Raw genomic sequence first — 22,557 nt, 5'->3', positions numbered from 1 at the left:
TCTTGTTGAATGGCGGAGCAGGCTCGAGGGGCTAGATGGCCTACTCCTGTTCCTAATTCTTATGTTCTTATGTTATCATGGGCGACTTTAATTTACATATTGATTGGGCTAACCAATGCGGTGGAGGAGGATTTCCTGGAGTGTATTTGGGATTGTTTTCTCGACCAATATGTCGAGAAACCAACTGGAGAGCTGGCCATCCTAGACTGGGTGATGTGTAATGAGAAGGGACTAATTAGCAATCTTGTTGTGCGAGGCCCCTTGGGGAAGAGTGACCATAATATGGTAGAATTCCTTATTAAGATGGAGAGTGACACAGTTAATTCGGAAACTAGGGTCCTGAACTTAAGGAAAGGTAACTTCGATGGTATGAGGCGTGAATTGGATGGAATAGACTGGCAAAGGGTACTTCAAGGGTTGACGGTGAATAAGCAATGGCAAACATTTAAAGATCACATGGATGAACTTCAGCAATTGTACATCCCTGTCTGGAGTAAAAATAAAACGGGGAAGGTATCTCAACCATGGCTAACAAGGGAAATTAAGGATAGTGTTAAAGCCAAGGAAGAGGCGCATAATTTGTCTAGAAAAAGCAACAAACCTGAGGACTGGGAGAAATTTAGAATTCAACAGAGGAAGCTTAAGGGTTTAATTAAGAGGGGGAAAATGGAGTACGAGTGGAAGCTTGCAGGGAACATAAAAGCTTCTATAAATATGTGAAGAGAAAAAGATTAGTGAAGACAAACATAGGTCCCTTGCAGTCGGATTCAGGTGAATTTATAATGGGGAACAAAGAAATGGCAGACCAATTGAACAAATACATTGGTTCTGTCTTCACGAAGGAAGACACAAATAACCTTCCGATTGTACTAGGGGACAGTTGGTCTTGTGAGAAGGAGGAACTGAAGGATATCCTTATTAGGTGGGAAATTGTGTTAGGGAAATTGATGGGATTGAAGGCCGACAAATCCGCAGGGCCTGATAGTCTGCATCCCAGAGTACTTAAGGAAGTGGCCCTCGAAATAGTGGATGCATTGGTGATCATTTTCCAACAGTCTATCAACTCTGGATCAGTTCCTATAGACTGCAGGATAGCTAATGTAACACCATTTTTTAAAAAAGGAGGTAGAGAGAAAACGGGTAATTATAGACCGGTTAGCCTGACATCAGTAGTGGGGAAAATGTTGGAATCAATTATTAAGGATGAAATAGCAGCGCATTTGGAAAGCAGTGACAGGATCAGACCAAGTCAGCATGGATTTATGAAAGGGAAATCATGCTTGACGAATCTTCTGGAATTTTTTGAGGATGTAACTAGCAGAGTGGACAAGGGGGAACCAGTGGATGTGGTATATTTGGAGTTTCAAAAGGCTTTTGACAAGGTCCCGCACAAGAGATTGGTGTGCAAAATACACGGTATTGGTGGTAATGTGCTGACGTGGATAGATAACTGGTTGGCAGACAGGAAGCAGAGAGTCGGGATAAATAGGTCCTTTTCAGAATGGCAGGTGTAAAGTCCTTACTCTACAGCATGAAACCACAGGAGGCACATTCCAGGGACAAGGCCACTCCATGACCTTAACTCTTTATTACAGCACTCCAGAAGTGATGACCCTGCGTGGGACCTCCCTTTATATACCTGAGTAATCAGGTAAGGAGTGTCTCCCACAAGTTCATCCCTGTGGTCAAGGTGTGTATCTGAGTTGAGTATACAGTAATACAGTGGTGTTACATTGTAGTTACAAACATGACATCACCTTTCCCCCCCCCCCCCCCCCCACAAAGTCTTATTGCGATCATAGGTTTAGTCTTTCATGTGGCCTGCGCTCCCTCGTGGAGCACCAAAATTGGGGCTCTGGTTGTTGGACACTGACGTGGTGATTCCGGGCTGACCTCAGGAACTGTACATTCCTCTGATGCTTTTGTTGCACGTTCACTGGCGGTAGTGTGAGCTCCATCTCATGGTCTTCTTCAGGTTCCTCCGTGTCATTGCTGAACCTTTTTTTTTACTTGGTCCACATGCTTACGGCATATCTGGCCATTGTGGAGTTTTACCATAATGACCCTATTCCCCTCTTTGTCAACGACAGTACCCTCGAGCCATTTGGGCCCCATGGTGTGATTCAGGACGAATACAGGATCATTTATTTCTATACATCTCCCCTTGAATTATGGTCATGGTACTCGTTTTGTGCCTTACGCTTGCCCTCAACTATGTCGGTCAGGACTGGGTGGATGAGGGACAACCGAGTTTTGAGTGTCCATTTCATGAGTAGCTCTGCGGGCGGGACCCCCGTGAGCAATTGCGGCCAGGACCTATAGGCCTGCAGGAGGCGCGATAGGCGGCATTGTAGGGAGGGTACTTGAATCCTGAGCATCCCTTGCTTAACGATTTGGACAGCACGTTCCACCTGGCCATTGGAGGCCGGCTTGAACGGTGCAGTCCTGACGTGGTTGATGCCATTGCCCGACATAAACTCCCGGAATTCATAGCTCATGAAACATAGGCCATTATCACTAACCAGGATGTCCGGCAAGCCATGGGTTGCGAAGACCGCACATAGGCTTTCCACGGTGGTGGATGACGTGCATGAATTCAGGATGATGCACTCGATCCATTTCGAGTACGCATCTACAACGATAAGGAACATCTTCCCCATGAATGGGCCCGTGTAGTCAACGTGAATGCGTGATCATGGCTTGGTGGGCCAGGGCCACGCGCTGAGCGGGGCCTCCCTGGGGGCATTGCCCAGCTGGGCACATGTCATGCATCTGCGAACAGTGTTCCAGGTCTGAATCACTTCCGGGCCATCAAACGTGTGACCGGGCAATGGCCTTCACCATCACAATGCCTGGGTGCTCGCTGTGGAGTTCCCTGATGAACGCCTCCCTGCTCTTCTGGGGCATGACTAACCTGCTGCCGCATAGTAGGCAGTCAGCTTGGATGGAGAGCTCATCCATCCGTGTGTGGAATGGTCTGACCTCCTCAGGGCATGCTCCGTGCGCAGGCGCCCAATCCCCAGTCAGGACACATTTCTTAATCAAGGATCGGAGGGGATCCCTGTTTGTCCAGATTTTGATCTGGTGGGCTGTGATAGGGGAGCCTGCACTGTCGAAGGCATCGACAGCCATGACGATCTCAGCGCTTTGCTCAGCTGCCCCCTCGGTGGTGGCCAGTGGGAGCCTGCTCTGCATGTCAGCGCAATTTTCAATGCCGGGCCAGTGCCGGATGGAGTAGTCATAGGCCGCTAGTGTGACAGCCCATCGCTGTATGCGAGCTGATGCATTGGCATTGACAGCCTTGCTGTCTGACAACAGGGATGTGAGTGGCTTATGGTCCGTCTCTAATTCAAACTTCCTACCAAAGAGGTACTGATGCATTTTCTTTACATCATAGACACATGCAAGCGCTTCCTTTTCAATCATCCCATAGCCCCGTTCTGCTAGAGAGAGCGACCTGGAGGCATAAGCCTCAAATTGTAGCTGACCATCAGAATTACCCTGCTGCAACACGCATCCAACCCCATAGGACGATGTATCACATGTCAGAACTAAACTTTTGCAAGGGTCGTACAGAGTCAACAGCTTGTTTGAACACAGTAGGTTTTGCGCCCGATCGAAAGCCTGTTCCTGACAGTCCCCCCAAAACCAATCGCGACCCTTACGCAGGAGCACGTGTAGTGGCTCCAACAACGTGCTCAAGTTCGGCAGAAAGTTCCTGAAATAGTTCAACAGTCCCAGGAATGAACGCAGTTCCGATGTGTTGCAGGGCCTGGGTGCTCGTCGAATCGCCTCTGTCCCACCGAATCTCATCTGCAGCAACCCTCCTGCCCAGAAACTCCACCTCGGGAGCTAAGAACATGCATTTAGACTTGTTGAATCGCAGGCCTACCCGGTCCAGTCGGCGTAGTACCTCCTCCAGGTTGTGGAGATGTTCCTCGGAGTTTCGACCTGTGATGAGGATGTCGTCCTTGAATACGATCGTTCCAGGGATGGATTTAAGCAATCTTTCCATGTTGCGTTGGAAGATCGCGGCCGCTGATCGAATGCCAAATGGGCACCTGTTATACGCAAACAGTCCCTTGTGCGTGGTGATGGTGGTCAGCAGTTTAGATTCGTCGGCCAGTTCCTGGATCATATAGGCTGAAGTGAGGTCCAACTTGGTGAACAGCTTGCCACCTACCAGTGTGGCGAAGAGGTCCTCCGCTCTTGGGAGCGGGTATTGGTCTTGTAAGGACACCAGATTGATGGTGGCCTTGTAGTCGCCACAGATCCTGACAAGAGCCATCCGCTTTAAGAGTGGGTCGATGGGGCTCGCCCAGTCGATGAATTCAACAGGCAAGTTGACTGGCAGTTAGTCATATTTGTGACTTATTTTACAAACATCTTTTTCACCCAAAACAGGAAGTATGTCAAAGTATGCCTTGATTTTCTCGGCCATCCTTGCATGGGAGGGGTCAGAGTCCTTACAGAATTTCTTACATTGTCATTTAGCCCTTCCTGTTCCTCCAGTACCTTTTGTAATTTATCTTCAATGTGCACAGAATCTAGATAACCAACTCATCATTACCACACTCACCACCCACCTCCCTACAGCCAGAATCTCCCTGCACCTCACCAACTGCATCTTTATCCTAACCATGTTCTCTGGCTTCTGAACTGCTTCTTCCTCTATGACTTGGTCTTCTGCATTCGGGGTTAGTCCTTGATCTAATTGACTGATTCGACAGTCTCAAGGGGCTGAATGGCCTACTCCTGTTCCGATGTTCCTATATCAGCACATTTTTGTGTCTTTACAAGCATTCTTCCTGACGTTAGTGCACCCTCTATTATTTTATGTGCTCGGTTTCCTCCAGCACTTATTTCTGTTTCTTGCTGACCCTGCACCTGTTGCAAAAATCCCCGTCACAGGTCTCCTGTGACTCGCTCTCAATATTGAGTACCAGCCCATCCACTTCACTAAAGTATGACTCAATTAGTCCAATACTATCTATTGTGTTCAGAATAACTCCACAAGACTGTGTTGTATACTCAAACCATTGTGACCTTGGTCTGTTTAATGTAACTCCAAAGTGAGGAAGCAGTATGGTGGATTGCCTTCTATACCTGCTTGCCCAGGGTGCACAGGTGACCCTTGGGTCTCCCACAGGTGTGCCCCCTAGTGGCAAATCTTACACATTGGTGAGGTTTGCATACATAACATCACTCCCCCGCCTCCCTCCCCCCCAAAGTCCTATGTACAAGTTATTTACAGGTTGAGGCGATCTGGCGCTCTGCATTCCCGGGTTGATCGCCTGAGTTGAAGTCCTGGCTTGGGTGAGTTGGTCGGATCATTGCTGCACGGCAGCGCGGCTGGTCTGATCGGACTGTCAGGCATGGTGGTTCATCCTCATGGTTGACAGCAAGGTCGATTGCTGGTTGAATGTGTGTTGGTGGATCATAGATGATAAAATCTTCAAACTATTCTTGGTTGTCAGTGAATCGCAGTTTGTTCTGATCCAAGTTCTTTCTGCACGTTTGCCCATTCAACAGTTTTAACAACAAACACTCTATTCCCTTCTTGGCTAAAACAGTGCCAGCAATCCATTTGGGACCATAAATGTAATTGGGAATAAACACAGGATCATTAACCTTAATGTCACGCGATATAGCCGCGCGATCGTGGTACCGTTATGCCAGTGCCACCGGGTTTCTACATGATCATTGAGATCCAGGTGGACTAAGGAGAGCCTGGTTTTGAGTGCTCTTTTCATTAACAATTCTGCGGGGGGAGCCCCGGTGAGTAAGTGGGGGCGTGTCCAGTAGCTGAGCAGGACCCGAGATAATCGGGTCTGCAAGGAGCCATCTGTCACGCATTTCAAGCTCTGCTTGATGGTTTGGACTGCCCGTTCGCTTGACCATTGAATGCGGGCTTAAATGGGGCAGACCTGGCATCTTAATGCTATTGCGGGCCATGAACTCGTTGAATTCCGAGCTGGTGAAACACAGTCCATTGTCACTAACAAGGACATTGGGCAAACCATGGGTGGCGAACATGGCCCTGAGGCTTTCAGTGGTGGCAGTGGACGTACGTGACGACATTATTATACATTCAATCCATTTAGAGTAAGCGTCCACTGCTACTTGAAACATCTTTCCTAGAAAAGGGCCAGCAAAATCTACGTGGACCTTGGACCACAGTTTGGAGGGCCATGACCACAGACTCAATGGGGCCTCCCTGGGACCGTTGCTCAACTGTGAGCAAGTGTTGCATTGGTGTATGCACGACTCCAATTCGGAGTCAATGCTGGGCCACCAAACGTGCGACCTGGCGATAGCCTTCATCATGACTATGTCTGGGTGGGTACTGTGCAGGTTGCGTATAAACGTTTCCCTGCCTTTTTTTGGCAAAACCACGCGATTCCCCCATAGAAGTCAATCCGACTAGATAGACAATTCATCCTTACGTCAGTGAAACGGCATAATTTCATATTGCATTTCCCCGGGAACCGCCGACCAGCTCCCATTAAGGATGCAGCTTTTTACTAGTGATAGCACAGGGTCTTGCCTAGTCCAGGTCCTGATCTGGCGAGCCATGACGGGTGACCTCTCGCTCTCAAAAGCATCCATTACCAGAAGCAAGTCTGCGGGTTGCGCCATTTCCATCCCGGTGGTGGGCAATGGTAGCCGACTGAGGGCATCAGCGCAGTACTCAATGCCTGGTCTGTGACGGATTACATAGTCATACGCAGCCAATGTTAGTGCCCATCTTTGGATGTGGGACGAAGCATTGGTATTGATACCTTTGCTTTCTGAGAGCAGTAAAGTAAGCGGTTTGTGGTCGGTTTCGAGCTTGAACCGGAGACCAAATAGGTATTGGTGCATTTTCTTAACCCCGTATACACATGCAAACGATTCTTTCTCAACCATACTGTAGGCTCTTTCAGCCTTGGATAAACTTCTGGACGCATATGCAACCGGTTGTAGTTTGCCTGACACATTTGCTTGCTGTAACACACAACCGACCCTGTACGACAACACACCACAAGCTAGTACTAAACATTTACATGGGTCATATAATACAAGTAACTTGTTAGAGCATATCAGGTTTCTGTCCTTATTAAAGGCTGTCTCTTGAGATTTACCCCAAACCCAGTCATCACCCTTGCGTAGCAATAAATGCAAGGGTTCCAGCAAAGTGCTCAACCCCAGTAGAAAGTTACCAAAATAGTTGAGTCCCAGGAATGAACGCCGCTCCATCACATTCTGTGGTCTGGGTGCATTCTTGATGGCCTCTGTCTTGGAGTCTGTAGGTCTGATGCCGTCTGTTGCAATCTTTCTTCCCAGAAATTCGACCTCTAGCACCAGGAAAACACACTTGGAGCGTTTCAGCCTGAGTCCCATCTGTCCAGTCACTTTAGAACCTCTTCCAGGTTGTGCAAGTGTTCGGTGGTGTTGCGACCAGTGATCAAGATGTCATCTTGGAACACCACAGTGCATGGAACCGATTTCAGCAGACTCTCCATGTTCCTTTGAAAGATGGCCACAGCCAAGTGAATCCCAAAGGGGCATCTGTGGTACACGAACAGTCCTTTGTGTGTGTTGATACATGTCAATTTCTTTGACGTTCAGCCAGCTCCTGTGTCATGTAAGCAGAGGTTAAATCTAGCTTGGTGAACGACTTTCCTCCTTCTAGCGTTGCGAATAGGTCCTCCTCTTTAGGTAGTGGATACTGGTCCTGTAACGAGACTCGGTTGATCGTTACCTTGTAGTCCCCGCAGATTCTGACTGTCCCATCGCTCTTTAGCACCGGCACGATTGGACTGGCCCACTTGTTGAACTCGACTGGCGATATGATCTCCTCGTTGAAGTCTGTCCAGATCGATCTCGACTTTCTCTCACATCATATATGGACTGCTCAGGCCTTGTGATGAATGGGCCGTGGCCCAGGAACAAGATGGATCTGCACTTTGGCGCCTGTGAAGTTGCCGATGCCTGGCTCAAATAACGCCGGGAATTTGGTTAGCACCTGGGCGCACAAGGCATCATCCCCTGAAGACAGTATTTTCATATTGTCCCAGTTCCATCGGATCTTTCCTAGCCAGTTTCTGCCGAACAACGTTGGGCCATCGCCTAGTACAATCCATAGTGGTAAATCATGCACCATTCCATCGTACGATACTTTCACTGCCGCACTGCTGATAACAGGTATGAGTTCTTTGGTGTAAGTGTGCAGCGTTGTATGAATCAGGCTCAGTTTTGGCCTCTGTGCCTTGTTGCCCCACAGTTTCTCAAAAGCCTTCTGGCTCATGATTGATTGACTTGCCCCCAGTTGCATGGAGACTGGAATGCCATTAAGTTTAACTTTTAACATTATCGGAGGGCTTTTGGCGGTGAAGGTGTGTACCCCATACACTTCCTCTTCATCCTCAGGTTGAATCGCCTCTCCTGCTCGTTCAGCGTGATCCGCGCTGGATCGGTCGTCCTCTGCTGACTCTGCCACGTGGTGAGTCACAGGTCATTTGCACATTCGCTGGAGGTGCCCCATTGTTCCACAGCCCTTGCACACATAGTGCTTGAATCGACATTGATGGGCTCTATGACTACCCCCGCAGCGCCAACTTGGTGTTAATGGATACGCAGTCACACCCTACAGCAGCCTCTGAGTCACCCTAGGCCTGGCCTCTGCAGTCGTGTAGGCCCTGCCATGTACAGTTCTGTATGCTGAAGGCATTATTTTATGCACAGTACTTGCCGGTGAGCTTCGATGCTGTGAAGATATCTGTTTCGTGTTGTTGCTCGTGGATATGAAAGTCTGGGCTATCATGATGGCCTTGCTCAGATCTAAGGATTCGGCAGACAGCAGTTTGCGAAGAATGACCTCGTGGCCAATTCCAAGCATGAAAAAGTCCCGCAACATTTCCCCCAAAGATCTGGCAAATTCGCACTGTCCCGCAAGGCGTCTTAGGTCAGCGACAAAGCTCGCCATGTTCTGGCCCTCAGAGCGATGGTGCATGTAAAAGTGATACCTGGCCATTAGGATGATCTCCTTCGGCTTGAGGTGTTCCCGAACCAGCGTGCACAGCTCTGTGTAAGTCTTGTCCACTAGTTTGACCAATGCCAGCAGATTTTTGAGGAGGCCATATATCGAAGACCAACATACAGTGAGGAGAATCGCCCTGTGCTTGACCGCCGTCTCAGCCGTGTCCAGCTCGTTGGCCACGAAGTACTGGTCGAGACGCTCAACAAAGGCTTCCCAATCATCACCCGCAACAAATCTCTCAAGAATGCCAACCGCAGCCATAACCACGTGAAAGTTCATGATCTGTAACTCGTCGCCAATTATTATGTTCAGAATAACTCCACAAGACTGTTGTAAACTCAAACCATTGTGACCTTGGTCTCTTTAATGTAACTCCAAAGTGAGGAAGCAGCATAGTGGATTGCCTTCTATACCTGCTTGCCCAGGGTGCACAGGTAACCCTTAGGTCTCCCACAGGTGTGCCCCCCAAATGGCAAGTCTTACGTATTGGTGATGTTTGCATACATGACACCATCCACTTGCCGTTGATCATTAGCTTTCCAGATCAGCGAGTTGCTCCACACTTTACTATTGACTCTCGGGCTCTTTCGTGCTGCAAAGTTGAGCCTTGTTTAGTCTGTTTGAGCACTGCCATCGGTCTGCTGTGTGTTAACATTTGTGTTTCTGTCTTATTTCAGGAGAATATGCCCGAGGTGTCAGAGCAGGAGAAAATGGTAAGAAAACATATTTAAAAGCTCTATCTGAATGCACGCAGCATTCATAACAAATTAGATGAGCTGTTGGCACAAATAGTTACAAATGGGTATGATCTGGTAGCCATAACAGAGACGTGGTTGCAAGGTGATCTGAACTGGGAATTAAACATTCAGGGATACTTGACAATTCGGAAGGACAGACAGAAAGGAAAAGGAGGTGGGGTAGTTCTGTTGAAAAAGGATGGAATCACTGCAATAGTGAGAAACGATTTTGGCTCAAATGATTAGGATGTTGAAACAGTTTGGGTGGAGATAAGGAATATCCAGGGGGAAAAGTCATTGGTGGGCATAGTCAATAAGCCCCCTAACAGTAGCAACTTTGTTGGTCGGAGTATAAACCAAGAAATAGTGGGGGCTTGTAAAAAGAGAACAGCAATAATCATGAGTGATTTTAATCTCCATATTGATTGGACAAATCAAATTGGTCAGGGTAGCCTTGAAGAAGAGTTCATTGAGTGCATAAGGGATGGGTTCCTTGATCAGTGTGTAACGGAACCAACCAGGGGACAGGCTATGTTAGATCTGGTCCTGTGTAATGAGACAGGATTAATAAACAATCACCTAGTAAAGGATCCCCTTGGAATGAGTAATCATAGCATGGTTCAATTTCAAATTCAGATGGGGGGCAAGAAAGTTGGATCTCTAACCAGCGTACGAAGCTTAAATAAAAGAGACTACAAAGGTATGAGGGTAGAGTTGGCTAAAGTGGGCTGGGAAAATAGATTAAAGTGTAGGATAGTTGATGAACAGTGGCGTACATTTAAGGAGATATTTCATAACTCTGAAGATAAATATATACCAGTGAGGAGGAAAGGGTATAAAAGAAAAGATAACCAACTGTAGCTAAATAAAGAAATAAAAACAAGGGCAAACAAAGTGGCCAAAACAAGTGGGAGGACAGAAGATTGGGAAGCTTTTAAAAGCCAGCAAAGAATGACTCAAAAAATTACTAAGAAAGGGAAGATAGACTATGAAAGTAAACTAGCACCAAATATAAAAACAGATAGCAAGAGTTTCTACAGTTATATAAAAAGGAAAAGAGTGGCTAAAGTAAATATTTGTCCCTTAGAGGACGAGACCGGGGAATTAGTGATGGGGAACATGGAGATGGCAGAAACTCTGAACAAATATTTTGTATCAGTCCTGATGGTAGAGGACACCAAAAATATCTCAACAGTGGATAGTCAAGGGGCTATAGGGGGGGGAGGAAATTAACACAATCACTAAGGAGGTGGTGTTCAGTCCGATAAAGAGACTAAAGGCGGATAAATCCCCTGGACCTAATGGCCTGCATCCTAGGGTCTTAAGAAAAGTAGTGGCAGGGATAGTGGATGCGTTGGTTGTAATTTACCAAAATTCCCTGGATTCTGGGGAGGTCCCAACAGATTGGAAAACTATAAATGTAACGCCCCTATTTAAAAAAAAAAAGGCGGCAGACAAAAAGCAGGAAACTATAGACCAATTAGCCTGACATCTGTGGTTGGGAAAATGTTGGAGTGCATTATTAAAGAAGCAGTAGCAGGACATTTGGAAAAGCAAAATTCGGTCAGGCAGAGTCAGCATCGATTTATGAGGCGGAAGTCATGTTTGACAAATTTGCTGGAATTCTTTGAGGGTGTAACGAACAGGGTGGATAAAGGGGAACCAGTGAATGTGGTGTTTTTGGACTTCCAGAAGGCACTTGACAAGGTGCCTGCACAAGAGAAAAGTTCACGCGGTTGGGGGTAATATATTAGCACGGATAGAGAATTGACTAACCACCGGGAAACAGAGTTGGGATGAATGCGGACCCGATAATGAACCAAGCAGTAACTAGTGGGGTGCTGCAGGGATCACTGCTGGGACCCCAACTATTTACAATCTATATTAATGACTTGAAAGAAGGGTCGGAGTGTAAAGTAGCCAAGTTTGCTGACAATACAAAGATGGGAGGAAAAGCAATGCGTGAGGAGAACACAAAAACCCTGCAAAAGGACATAGACAGGCTGACTGAGTAGGTAAAAATTTGGCAGATGGAGTATAATGTTGGAATTTGTGAGGTTATGCACTTTGGAAGAAAAAATCAAAGAATAAGTTATTATTTAAATGGAGAAAAATTGCAAAGTGCTGCAGTACAGCAGACCTGGGAGTTCCGGTGCATGAAACACAAAAGGTTAGTGTGCAGGTACAGCAAGTGATCAGGAAGGCCAATGGAATCTTGTCCTTTATTGTAAAGGGGATGGAGAAAAAGCAGTGAAGTCTTGCTACAGTTATACAAGGTATTGGTGAGGCCACACCTAGAATACTGCATACAGTTTTGGTTTCCATATTTAAGAAAGGATATACTTGCTTTGGAGGCAGTTCAGAGAAGGTGCACTAGGTTGATTCCAGAGATGAGGGGGTTGACTTATGAGAAAAGGTTGAGTAAGTTGGGCCTCTACTCATTGGAATTCAGAAGAATGAGAGGTGATCTTATCGAAACGTATAAGATTATGAGGGGGCTTGATGAGGTGGCTGCAGAGAGGATGTTTCCACTGATAGGGGAGACTAGAACTAGGGTGCATAATCTTAGAATAAGGGGCCGCCCATTTAAAACTGAGCTGAGGAGGAATTTCTTCTCTCAGAGGATTGTAAATCTGTGGAATTCGCTGCCTCAAAGAGCTGTGGAAGCTGGGACATTGAATAAATTTAAGACAGAGATAGACAGTTTCTTAACCGATAAGGGAATAGAGGGTGAAGGGAATAAAGGGTTATGGGGAGTGGGCAGGGAAGTGGACCAGAGTGCATGGTCGGATGAGCCATGATCGTGTTGGGTGGCAGAGCAGGCTCGATGGGCCGTATGGCCTGCTGCTGCTCCTATTTCTTGTGTTCGTTTGTGCTTATGTTCTGCACTCTCTCATTAGACACTTCCAGGGCAGGTACATCACGGGTTAGATACAGAGTAAAGCTCCTTGTTCACTTTCCCATCAATCACTCGCACTGCAGTTACAGTAAGAGTTAGATACAGCATAAAGCTCCCTCTACACTTCCATCAAACACTCCCAGGGCAGGTAGAGCACGGGTTAGGTGCAGAGGAAAGAACCCTGTGCACTGTCCCATCAAACAGGGCAGATGCAGCACTGGTTAGATAGTGAAAATCTCACTCTATACCTTCCCATCAATCACCCCCAGGGCAGGTGCAGCACAGTTTAGATACAGAGCAAAGCTTGTTCTGCAATTACCATCAAAAACTCACAGGACAAGTGCAGCATCATTTAGATACAGAATAAAGCTTCGAGATACAGCATAAAGCTTCATCTACCCTGGTCCGTCAAACACGCCCACGGCTAATACAGCACGGATTAGATACAGAGTAAAGCTCCCTCTACACTGTCCCACCAAACACTCCCAGGGCAGGTACACAAATGTTAGATACAGAGTAAAGTTCCCTCTGCACTGTCCCAGCAAAAACTTCCAGGCGGGTACATCACGGGTTTGATGCAAAGAAAATATCCCTTTGCACTATCCCATCAAACACTCGCAAGGCAGTACAGCATTGGATAGATACAGAATAAAACTCCATCTACACTGGCCCATCAAACACTCACAGGGCAGTTACAACATGGGATAGCTACAGAGCAAAGCTCTCTCTTCACTGCCCCATCAAACAATCCCAGGGCAGGTGCAGCACGGGTTAGATGCAAAAAAAAGATCCTTCCAACACTGTCCCTTCAAATGCTCCCGCGGCAAGTACAGCACGGGTTAGATACAGATTAAAGCTCCCTCTACACTGTCCCATCAAACAGGGAAGGTACAGCACCGGTTAGATTGAGAAAAGCTCCCTTTATACCTTCCCATCAATTACTCTATGGGCAGGTGCAGCACAGTTTAGATGCAGAATAAAACGTGCTTTCCAATTACCATCAAACACTCCCAGGGCAAATACAGCATGGTTTAGGTACAGAGTAATGCTTCTAGATATGGTGTAAAGGTCCCTCTACCCTGGTCCCAGTGCAGGTACAGCATGGATTAAACATTTTATGGGCAGGTACTACACGGATTACAAACGGAGTAAAGCTCCCTCTGCTCTGTCCTATCAAACATTCCCAGGCAGATACAGTAAGAATTAGATACAAAGTGAAGTTCCATCTACTGTCTTATTAAACACTCCCAGGATGAGACAGCTCGCATTAAATACAAAGCAAAGATCCCTCTACATTGTCCCAGCAAGCATTCCCAGGGCAGATACAGCAGGGGTTAGATACAGATCAAAGTTCCCTCTGCACTGTCCCATCGAACATTCCCAGGGCAGATACAGCAAGAGCTAGATACAAAGTAAAGCTCCATCTACACTGTCCCATCAAACTCCAAGATTATGATTGTGGTATGTTCCTTACCCCTATAGCACCTTGACTATCCACTGTTGAGATATTTTGTGTCCTCTACCTTAAAGACTGATGCAAAATATTTGTTCAGAGTTTCTGCCATCTCCATGTTCCCCATTACTAATTCCCCGGTCTCGTTCTCTAAGGGACCAACATTTACTTTAACCACTCTTTTCCTTTTTATATAACTGTAGAAACACTTGCTATCTGTTTTTTTTTGTGCTAGTTTACTTTCATAGTCTATCTTCCCTTTCTTAATCATTTTTTGTCATTCTTTGCTGGCTTTTAAAAGCTTCCCAATCTTCTATCCTCCCAGTAGTTTTGGCCAATTTGTATGCTCTTGTTTTTAATTGGATATCATCCTTTATTTCTTTAGTTAGCCACGGATGGTTATCTTTTCTTTTACACCCTTTCCTCCTCACTGGAATATATTTTTCTTGAGAGTTGTGAAATATTTGCTTAAATGTACGCCACTATTCATCAACCGTCCTACACTTTAATCTATTTTCCACATTAGCCAACATCTACCCTCATATCTTTGTAGTCTCCTTTATTTAAGCTTAGTACACTGGTTTGAGATCTAACTTTCTCGCTCTCCATCTGAATTTGAAATTGAACCATGCTATGATCACTCATTCCAAGAGGATCCTTCACTAGGAGATTGTTTATTAATCCTGTCTCATTACACAGGACCAGATCTAAGATAGCCAGCATTTCAGAGGAGGAGCGGGAGAGGAAACCAGTGATTGTAGAATTAAACCCAGCCGGAGTCAGCACCATCGGGAGAGGGAGAGGAACTCTGTCAGATTCAGCTCATTCAGGGGAGTAGAGGGAGGGGAACCAGTGAGTGTAGAACTGAACCCAGCCAGAATTGATGGTGAAAACTGGGAGTGGAGGAGAAACAGTCTGAAGACATGCGATGGGTTTGGATTTCAGCAAAGCAGGAGTGACAATGTGTGGGACAGGGATTTACAGCTTTGGAAGAACAAGAGAGGAAAGAATGTTCCATGGAAACTAGATGTGTCTGTTCTGAATTTCTGTCTTGTACTTATAGTGATGAGTTTTGTTATCTCTTTTACAGCGTATTAGAAGGGGAGATTTTCCGACAGGAAACACAAACCAAACATCGAGTCAAGATCTGACGGAGTCAATCGTTTCATGAGGACCTGAATATCATCAGCCTTTGAATGTGGAAGGAGAAATGTTTGTCTGTTTTGTCTGTGGGAAAAGATTTCAAACATCAATGTGACTGGAAAAGCACCGAGACACACACACCCAAGTGAGAGTGTTCCAGTGCACTGACTGTGGAAAGAGCTTTGACCAGTTACGCAGCCGGAAAAAACATCGCACCATTCACAGTGGGGAGAAACTAAACGTGTTGTGTGTGTGGGCGAGGTTTCAATTGATCGTCCAATCATGGAGAGTCACATTCCCTGGAGAAACCATGGGAATGTGGTGACTGTGGGAAGGTATTCAGATCACCATCTGAGCTGGAAATTCATCGACGCAGTCACACTGGGGAAAGGCCGTTCATCTGCTCTGAGTGTGGGAAGGGATTCACTCGGTCGTCTTACCTGCTGACACACCAGCGATTTCACACTGGGGAGAGGCCGTTCACTTGCTCTGAGTGTGGGAAGGGATTCATTACGTCATCCCAGCTTGTAGCTCACCAGCGAGTTCACACTGGGGAGAGACCGTTCACCTGCTCTGAGTGTGGGAAGCGATTCAATCAGTCATCCAACCTGCTGAAACACCAGCGAGTTCACACTGGGGAGGCCATTCACCTGCTCTGAATGTGGGGAACGATTCACTCGGTCATCCACCCTGCTGATATACCAGCGAGTTCACACTGGGGAGAGGCCGTTCACCTGCTCTGAGTGTGGGAAGGGATTCACTCAGTCATCCACCCTGCTGAGACACCAGCGAGTTCACAAATGACTGCAGGGGTTGGAATCTGCTGTTATTGCTGCTGTTAATCACATCCTGACTGAACCATGTCCATTATGACAGTTGTGGTTTGTTTTTGCTGATGTTAATTTCCCTATAACTGGGCTGGACCTTAATATTCTGGATATATTGCTGATTGTCTTCTCAGGGCTGTAGTGTCCATTTCAGAAACGTCGTGTGTTACCTTTCCCCTTAATTCAGCAACTCTCAACAGAAATTTAGTTTGCAATAAAATTATGAACTTTTAGTTTAATCCTAAATCGATCTTTGGTACAAAATCTACAATAGCGTGTGAAAATTTCCACTGAATAAAGTCTGCAATTAGAAAGAGCTTGCTGACAATTCTTACTGACTTGCACATTACATACGTGGCCCTTCCATTATCCACCAGAAAGAAGGGGAATGGGAATTGTTGGGAAATCAGTGTCCCCAAATGTTGCCCCTCCCGTCAGGTGTAGCAATCCCCTCGGTACGGGAATGGAGACAAGTCGAGACCAAAACTGTGCACAGTACTCCAAGTGTGGTCTTACCAATGCCCTGTACAGTTGTAGCAGGACTTCCCTACTTTTACACTCCATCCTCCTTACAATAAAGGCCAGCATTTCATTTATCCTCCTGATTACTTACTGTACTTGCATTATAACTTTTTGAGTTTCATGTACAAGAACCCCCACATCCCTATGTACTACAGCATTTTGTAATTGTCCCCATTTAAATAATAATTTACTTTTTTATTTTTCCTACCAAAGGAGGTAACCTGACATTTTACCAAATTATAGTCCATCTGCCAGATTTTTGCCCACTCACGGAGCCTATCTATATCCCTTTGTAGATTCTTTGCGTCCCCCTCACAACTTACTTTCCCACCTATCTTTGTATCATCAGCAAATTTGGCTGCATTACACTCGGTCCCTTCATCCAAGTCATTAATATAAATTGTAAATAGTTGAGGTCCCAGCACTGATCCCTGCGGCACCCCACATGTTACAGTTTACCAACCTGAGAATGACCCATTTATCCCGACTTTCTGTTAGTTAGCCAATCCTCTATTCACGCTAATATATTACCCCCAACCGCGTGAGCTCTTACCTTGTGCAGTAACCTTTTGTGTGGCACCTTATCGAATGCTTTCTGGAAATGCAAATATATGACATCAACTGGTTCCCCTTTATCCACTCTGCTCGTTACATCCCCAAACAACTCCAGCAAATTTGTCAAACATGATTTCTCTTTCATAAAACTATGCTGACTCTGCTTAACTGCATTATGATTTTCCAAATGCCCTGCCATTACTTCCTTAATGATGGACTCCAGTATTTTCCCAATGACAGATGTTAGGCTACCTGCTCTATATACTTTCCTGCCTTCTGAATCCCTCCTTTCTTGGATAAGGGTGTTACATTTGCAGTTTTCCAGTCCGCTGGGACCTCTCCAGAATTCAGGGAATTTTGGTAGATCACAACCAATGCAGCCACTATATCTGCAGCCACTTCTTTTAAGACCCTAGGATGCATGCCATGAAGTCCAGGGGACTTGTCTATCTTTCGTCCCATTAGTTTGCTTAGTACCTTATCTATAGTGATAGTGACTGTTTTAAGTTATTCCTCCCCCCCGCCCCCCCCCCACGCCACCGCAATAGCGGCTTGATTATCAACTGTTGGGATGTTTTTAATTTTCTCTACCGTAAAGACAGATACAAAATATTTGTTCAAAATCTCTGCCATTTCCAAGTTCCCCATTATTAATTCTCCAGTCTCATCTTCTAAGGGATCAATGTTTACTTTAGCTACTTGTTTCCTTTTTATATACCTGTAGAAGCTCTTACTGTCTGTTTTTATATTTCTTGCTAGTTTGCTCTCATATATCTTCTCTGTCTTTATCATTTTTTTTTGGCGTCCTTTGCTGGTTTCTCAAAATTTCCCAATTCTCTGGCCTTCCACTGTCCTTCACAACATTGTATGCCTTTTTTTTTCAATTTGATACCACCCTTTACTTCATTAGTTAGCCAGGGATGGTTCATCCTTCTCTTAGCATCTTTAGTTCTCACTTGAATAAATCTTTGCTGAGAGTTATGAAATATCTCCTTAAATGTTTGCCACTGCGTTTCTACAGTCTTACCCTTTAACATATTTTCCCAGTCCACTTGGTGTCGGTGATAAGCATTGGTTTATATCACATGTGAGGAGATTGGTGTCAGTGACTGTGGAGTTGGTTCAACCTTCTTTGACCTGACCAAGGCCTTTGACACTGTCAACTGTGAGGGATTATGGAGTATACTCTTCAAATTTGGCTGTCCTCAAAAAATTTGTCACCATCTCCTCTGCTTGCTTCATGATAACATGCAAGCCGTGATCCTGACCAATGGATCCACCACAGACCCAATTCATGTACGAACCAGGGTGAATCAAGGCTGCGTCATTGCACCGACGCTCTTCTCGACCCTCCTTGCTGCAATGCCACTTCTCACCATCAGTAAGCTTCCCCCTGGAGTGGAGATAATCTATAGAACTAACGGGAAACTGTTCAACCTCCATTGCCTTCAGACCAGATCTAAGGTCATGCCATCCTCTGTCATTGAATTACAATATGCAGATGATGCTTGCGTCTGCGCTCACTCGTAGAACGAACTCCAAATCATCGTCAACACGTTCACTGTAGCGTCTGAGAGCATAGGCCTTACACTAAACAATGTTGCTATATCAACCTGACCCCTGTCACACAGCACTGCCCCTGCCCCCGATTATCAAAATCCATGATTTGGCAACATGGACCATTTTTCATACTTCGGGAGCGTACTGTCAACAAGGGCGGATATCGATGATGAGGTCCATCACCACCTTCAGTGTGCCAGCACAGCCTTTGGTCATCTAAGGGATAGAGTGTTTGAAGACCAGAACCTTAAAATGGCACAAATCTCATGGTCTACAAAGCAGTAGTGATACCTGCCCTCAGACATGCTTCTCAGAAATGGACTATGTACAGCAGGCACATCAATGCACTGGAGAAGTACCATCAACGCTGCCTCTGGAAGATCCTGCAAATCCATTGACAGGAAAGGCGCACCAACATCTGTTCTCGCACAGGCCAACATCCTCAGCATTGAAGCATTGACCACACTCGATCAGCTACGATGGATGGGCCACATTGTCCATGCCTGATATGAGACTCCCAAAGCAAGTGCTCTGCTCGGAGCTTCGACACGGCAAGCGAGCCCCAGGGGGGTAGAGGAAACGCTTCAAGGACACCCTCAAGGCCTCCTTGAAGAAGCTCAACATCTCCACCGACACCTGGGAATCCCTGGCACAAGATGGCTGAAAATGGGAGAGAATAATCCATGAGGGCGTTGAACATTTCGAGTCTCTTCACCTGGAGTAAGCAGAGACCAAGCGCATAAGGCGGAAGGAGCAAACAACAACCCAAGCACTTCAATAAACCGGCACTTCAACCAACGTACTTTCAACCACCATCTGACCAACCTGCGACAGAGACTGTAGCTCCCGCATTGGACTTAACAGACATCTGAGACCTCATTTTTAATGTGGAAGCAAGTCATCCTCAACTCCGAGGGACTGCTTTTTATGATGATGGTTGGTTTATATCAGACAGGAGGGGATTGGTGTCAGTGACTGTGGGGTTAGTTTATATCAGACAGGAGGAGATTGATGTCAGGGACTGTGGGGTTAGTTTATATCAGACAGGAGGAGATTGGTGTCTGACTGTAGGGTCAGTTTATATCAGACAGGAGAAGATCGGTGTCTGACTGTGGGGTTGGTTTATATCAGACAGGAGGAGATTGATGTCAGTGACTGTGGGGTTGGTTTATATCAGACAGGAGGAGATTGGTGTCAGTGACTGTGGGGTTGGTTTATATCAGACAGGAGGAGATTGGTGTCAGTGACTGTGGGGTTGGTTTATATCAGACAGGAGGAGATTGGTGTCAGTGACTGTGGGGTTGGTCTATATCAGACATGAGGAGATTGGTGTCATGGAATCATAGCAGTTTACAACAGAAAAAAAGGCCATTTGACCCGTCGTGTCTGTGCGGCCAATAAAGAGCTATCCAGCCCAATCCCACTTTTCAGCTCTTGGTCCATAGCCCTGTAGGTTACGGCACTTCAAGTGCATATCCAAGTACTTTGGTAAATGCGATGAGGGTTTCTGTCTCTACTACTCTTTCAGGCAGTAAGTTCCAAACTCTGGAGGTTATGCGAGGACTGTGTAAAACACTAGTTAGTCCACAGGTAGAATACTCTCACAGTTCTGGTCACCACATTACAGGAACGATGTGATTGCACTGGAGAGGGTACAGAGGAGATTTATGAAGATGTTACCTGGACTGAAGAATTTGAGCTATGAAGAAAGTTTGGATGGGCTGGTGTTGTTTTCTTTGAAATAGAGGTCGCTGAGGGTAGACTTAATTGTGTACATAATTATGAGGGTCCCAGATGGAGTGGATGGGAAGGACATACGAACATAAGGCAAACAAATATAAGCAGGAGTAGGCCATCTGGCTCCTCGAGCCCGCTCCACCATTCAATAAGAATTGATCTGATCCTGGCCTTAACTCCACTTCCCTGCCCGCTCCCTATAACCCTTCACTCCCTTATCATTCAAAAATCTGTCCATCTCCACCTTAAATATATTCAATGACCCAGCCTCCACAGCTCTCTGGGGTAGAGAATTCGAAAGATTCACGACCCTCCGAGAGTGAAATTCTTCTCCATTTCTATTTAAAATGGGCGACCCCTTATTCTGAAACTATGCCTCCTAGTTCTAGATTTCCCCATGAGGGGAAACATCCTTTCTGAATCAACCCTGTCAAGCCCACTCAGAATCTTACACGTTTCAATAAGATCACCTCTCATTCTTCTAAACTCCAATGAGTATAGGCCCAACCTGCTCAACCTATCTTCACATGACAACCCCTTCTTCTCCGAAATCAACCTCGTGAACCTTCTCTGAACTGACCTATTTCCCTTTGCAGAGAGGTCAATAACCAGGGGGCACAGATTTAAATTAATTGGTCGAAGGTTTAGAGCGGAGTTGAGGAGAAACTTTTCACACAGAGTGTGGTGGAGGTCTGGAACTCACAGCCTGAAAGGGTGGTAGATGCAGGAACCCTCACAACATTTGAAACATACTTATATATGCACTGGAAGTGTCATAACCTACAAGGCTGTGGAGCAAGAGCTGGAAAGTGGGATTAGGCTGGATAGCTCTTTCTCGACGGGCACAAACACAGTGGGCCGAATGGTCTCCTTTTATGCCGTAAATGTCTATGATTCTGTGGTAGTTGTGTTGTAGGGCACTTTAAAAGGCAGTGGCACCTGCTGAATATATGTATGTATGTTTAAAATGGTAAGCAGATATAAAATGGCTGTCAGGGGGGGCTTCGCAAAGCATGATGGGAACTCAGTTAGCCAAGTTAACTAAATTGCTGACTGAGTGCTGACCCTGCAGTGTCTGGTATCAGGAATGTCTTGAATCAACAACTTGAGACAAGATACCATAACAGAACACTGCAGTATCTCGTACGGAATGTCCTAAAATCAATGACTCCAGATAGGGTGCCTAGCAACCATGTTGAGATAAGAAAAGTAGGCACCGGCAGAACCCACGAGCAACAGAGATAAGGGGGCCTGGAGAACATCACAAGGACATGAATCAGCCCCAGCTGACATGAACTGAGCATGCAGCCCCCTGATGTACCGGGATTAATACTATTGGCTCAAAGAAACCTATATGTAATCTATAATCATTATGATTGAATTGTGTCCAGCCGATGTGGGCTGAGTAACTGGAATAAACTGTTGTAAAACATATAAATAGAGATGAATTTCTTTGTTCGGCGGAGTGGAGTGCCTGGAGTTGGACCAGAGGCTCTCTCCCCACTGGCGTAATAAAGGCCGTTTTGGCATTGGAACCGACCCCGAGTGTTGAGTGATTCTTCTAGGAAAACATTTGCGCTAACAGTGGTGTAGTCGGCAGGATCCGAAGTCGCTGGATGTCCTTGGTGTAACCGGGTGAGTACAGTTTAAAAAAAAATTATAAAGGGTGTTGAAGGTGAACGCTGGTTGATCAACACGAGGAGACGGTCTAATATCTCAAATGCCTAGCCTGAGCCTGAATTAAGAGAACTTCATCCCACGTGATGGCCAGGAATTAAGTAGGCATAGGGAACACACTTATACCATGGGATCATGATACCGAGCGACATCTCCCGGACCCAGTAGTGTGATTTGAAAATATACCCCGGAGACCAGGCGGTGCACAGCGACCAACGGAAACCAAACCTGTGAACAGGGTCGGACCAACAGACAAAACGGTGGTAGGTAGTCATTAAGGAGGTGTAGAGCACTGCGGGAATTGCTTAAATGCATTTTAAGAATTGTATAAGTTTGTGTAATAGCGGACTTGTGACCTGACAGTAGCCAGGAGATGGTCTACTACAAGTCACACTAGGTAGAAAGCGAACCTCTGAGAGTAGATT

The 22,557-nt window shown here is 46.1% G+C and overlaps 1 long non-coding RNA gene across 5 annotated transcripts in view; it reads left to right on the top strand.

Moving 5' to 3' along the window:
- The window catches only part of LOC139251746 (uncharacterized), a 113,476-nt gene extending 97,060 nt beyond the window's left edge, over positions 1 to 16,416 (top strand). For all 5 annotated transcript variants that reach the window (XR_011591418.1, XR_011591422.1, XR_011591421.1 and 2 more), the window contains 2 exons: positions 9,700 to 9,735; positions 15,202 to 16,416. This is a non-coding gene — a long non-coding RNA (uncharacterized lncRNA). The remainder of the gene's footprint in view (positions 1 to 9,699; positions 9,736 to 15,201) is intronic.
- The last annotated feature ends 6,141 nt before the right edge of the window (positions 16,417 to 22,557 follow it).

This window comes from Pristiophorus japonicus, unplaced genomic scaffold (assembly GCF_044704955.1).
Source record: "Pristiophorus japonicus isolate sPriJap1 unplaced genomic scaffold, sPriJap1.hap1 HAP1_SCAFFOLD_438, whole genome shotgun sequence".
NCBI lineage: Eukaryota > Metazoa > Chordata > Chondrichthyes > Pristiophoridae > Pristiophorus > Pristiophorus japonicus.
This window is presented reverse-complemented; position numbering and strand designations above follow the sequence as displayed.